Here is a 4,055-nt window from a genome sequence, read left to right as displayed (position 1 = left end):
GGAAACAAGATTTGGATAAGATATTTATTGTCCAATGACAATAAGGTGTGTGATAGATTACCCCAGGGGCCAGATGGGTGTGAATCTTTAAGCATATTTAGTCCATAGTATTAATTTTGTGAGGAGTGTCACGATGAGGGGGAGAAAATGGTATTTTTTTTATTTAGGTCAGGACAGGGGGTTCTGAAAGAAATTAATCCTGGAAGTGATGAGACATGTTTGATTTTAGGTAATCCAGGGAAAACCCAGCCACCACCCAGGGTGGCAATCTCTCCCTAAGTTTTTCCTCCTGCCCTTCCAGTTCCCAGAGATGAGGGCCATCCCTGGGAGTCCAAAAGACACAGAGACAGAGCTACCATCTCTGTAGAGTGATTATAACTTGAAGGAGAAGAAAAGCAATTGACATCCAATATGGTAGCCTGGGAAAGCTGAGGGAAGCAGGAAGAGCTGAAATGGGCCGAGACTGATTATTTCTGTGGAAAGGGCTAGGGGTTTCTAAGAGAAAGGAGGGATTTGAGGGACACCAGAGGTACGTGGGGTTAATGCAGGAAAGATGAGGGATGGGAATTAAAAAGAAACAGAGAGTAAGTGTTATAAAGTTCATCTCAGGTGGCCCACTCCAGGAGAAACCATCTTCATCTCTCTCTCTCTCTCTCTCTCTCTCTCTCTCTCTCTCTCTCTTTCTCTCTCTCTCTCTCTCTCTCCTCTCACCCCACATCCTTGCCCATACCCACACACCAGCTTATATGGTTTGGCGATAAGGAAGTTAGGTCAAGTTTACTATGTCTGGTCTCCCACTCCCCACTCCATTCTTAGAATTGTGTAAGGCTTTCAAATAATCAGTAGCTATATATACAAACTTCATAATAAGCTTCATTCTCCCTGCAGCGTCCTCTACACCTGGAAGAATGTCTGGTGCATAGTAGGTGCTCAATCACACACAGATGAATCATAGCAAGAGCCACATCTTACGTGGCAGAAAAAGAGGAACCTAATTCATTGGTTGTATTTTGGAGGTTTTTTTTAAAGTATTTGAATGGGAATATGATGCCTGGTTACTTCCAATCCAAGTCATAACCTGGGATGAAGCTGGGACTATATTCCCAAGGCCAGCTGCTAAACAGCAGAATGCCACCAAGTTGTCAAAGTGGACATCGCTAGCTAGTGGAGCACTGGTGCACATGAGTTTCTTATGCAATGCTGTCTATAAGCAGGGGCTGTACGCAGAGTAGCTAAGCACTGGCCTGGCACTGCCAGTTGGAAGGGGTGTGGTGTGCACTGGTGTTCCATTTGAGACTCTCCATTAAGCCAATTTTCCTTCCTAAGACTTACTCACATGATAGTAAACATATTGAAAGAGTATAAACTCACAAATAGCAAAGGCAGGAAAAAAGGCACTTCAGCAGAGAAAGTGATTGCAACCAATTTTGGAAGACAGAAAGCAGAGGGGTTCCCGGTTTAGCTGGTGTTGGAAGCTGTAACCCAGAGTGTGTGCAGAGTGAGTGTCTCTGAGAGGAGGTCCAGCAGCCCCCTAGGGATGCCTTTGTCAGAGGCAGCAACTGATCAGAGAGTGAGGAACGCGATAGCATGACTTAGGCTTGAGCTGGACGAACGTGGCCAAATGGACCCTTGTGCCCAGGCCTTTGAACCTGGAGCAAATGGCACACAGAGAAGCGAGAAGGGATGAGAGTTTCCCAGCTGTAGGAATGTGGTAGCTGTGTCCAGTGGCAGAGCTTGAGTATGGAAGCTGTGATGGCAACGTCCTTCAAAATTAACCCACCTTTCAGCCTCCAAATATTGAAGAGAACTATAAAAAAGGGGTATCCTTTCCTCCCTGACTATTACTTACTGAGTAGACATTATGCCTGAGGGCATCTTATCATATTTGGGCCTCAGCTTTTTCATCTGTGAAAAGGGGTTAATAAAGTAACCTATGCCATAGTCATTTCATTGCGAGAATATGACTGAAGGTATACATAGACCAGTGTCTGGCACCTAATAAATGCTCAATAAATGTTGAACAATAGCTCTCTCTATGTGCCCCACTAGGCAGTGGGAGCATTTCCCCACAGCAGGAATCCATCTGGAGAAAGAGGCAAGCCCATCTTCCTGACTTCATCTCTTCAGAGCATAGCTAGAGACCCATTCCTTCAGGGCAAAAACAAAGGTGTAACATTAGTTTTTGGTCATTTTTATCAATCAAAACATCATTTTAGCTTCCAACAACACAGCAGGTTTTTAAAAATTTCACTTTGTTAAAATTATATTTTATTGGTTATGCTGTTACAGTTGTCCCAACTTTTCCTCTTTGCTCCCCTTCACACAGCAACCCCCTCTCCCTCAGGCAATTCCTCCACCATTGTTCATGTCCATGGGTCATGTGTATAATTTCTTGGGCTTCTCCATTTCCTTTACTGTACTTTACATCCCATGGCTATTCTGTAACTACCCATCTGTACTTCTTAAACCCCTCACCTCCTCACCAATTTCCCCCCACACACACCCCACACACATCTGGCAACCATCAAATGCTCTCTGTATCCATGATTCTGTCTCTGTTCTTATTTGCTTAGTTTGTTTTTTAGATTTGTTTGTTGATAGATATGTATTTTTGCCATTTTATTGTTCATAGTTTTGAGCTTCTTTTTCTTAAATAAGTCCCTTTAACATTTCATATAATAATACTTTAGTGATGATGAACTCCTTTAGTTTTTCTTGTCTGGGAAGGTCTTTATCTGCCCTTCAATTCTAAATGATAGCTTTGCTGGATAGAGCAATTTTGGTTGTAGGTCCGTGCTTTTCGTGACTTTGAATATTTCTTGCCAATCCCTTCTAGCCTGCAAAGTTTCTTTTGAGAAATCAGCTGATAGTCTCATGGAAACTCCCCTGTAGGTAACTAACTTCTTTTCCCTTGCTGCTTTTAAGATTCCCTTTTTATCTCTAACCTTCAGCATTAATTATGATGTGTCTTGGAGTGGGCCCTCTTTACATCCATCTTGTTTGGGACTCTCTGTTCTTCCTGGACTTCCATGTCTATTTCCTTCACCAAATTAGGTAAGTTTTCTTTCATTATTTTTTCAAGTAGATTTCCAATTTTTTGCTCTTTCTCTTCTGGCACCCCTATGATGTGAATGTTGGAATGCTTGAAGTTGTCCCAGTTGCTGTTTACACTATCAATCTTTGGTATTCTTTTTTGTTCTTATTGTTTTGAAATTGGTGCAGAAAAATTTTGTGTGTGATTCTGTAACATTCTTGCCTTGATCTTAGAGAAACAACTCTTACATTCCGTCAGCCACCACTACATTTATCTATGTTGCCTTTTCTTCCACCTGACTTGGGAAGTCTTTGAGTTCCCCTTTTTCAGGACAGTAGAACACACATCATTTCTATAGGTGTCATTAGAAATTTACTGGCTCATAAAAAGTGTTTAATTTTGTCTCTAAATGAGGTTACAACAGAGAGGAAACATCTGTGCTGAAACTCCAGAGCAGGAGATAAATTTGCCTAATATATCAGGAGGTTGTTTTCAGAAGCAACAACCACAAATTCTCTGTGGCCCCAATAACAAAGGTTTACTTGCTCACTCATGCTATATACCCATCACAGATCCCAGATAGGCTCTGTCACCATAGCCACTCAGAGCCCCTGAGGAATGGTGCAGTTGCCACTGCAAGTATTTTCATTATTTCCCAGAGGGCAAGAGAGATTATAGAATGTGAACACTTGTAGAGTTAGAAGAGGGAACTGCTTTGCAACCCTAAACAATAAAAGATAAAATGAGAGATGCTTTATGCACTAAAAGCCAGAAAAAACATATCAAAGAACATGGCTCTCTGCCTTAAGGCTGATTGACTCAAGGTTTCCCCAACTAAGAGAAAGGGAGGTATTTCTAGAAGGGCTGTGACTGTGGCTCTTGACATATGAAACTGATTGGAGTCAAACAGATGAAAGACAGCAAAAATTTTAACAGTTGTGAGGCCAAAGAGGCCATAGGATGTAACTAGAAAACCCTGTGACTGATTAAGACTTTAAAGGAGCCTTAAACCCTAACTTTC

Source organism: Furipterus horrens, unplaced genomic scaffold, assembly GCF_987537825.1.
Source record: "Furipterus horrens unplaced genomic scaffold, mFurHor1.1.pri manual_scaffold_2, whole genome shotgun sequence".
Lineage (NCBI taxonomy): Eukaryota > Metazoa > Chordata > Mammalia > Chiroptera > Furipteridae > Furipterus > Furipterus horrens.
Note: the sequence above shows the minus strand (reverse complement) of the source record.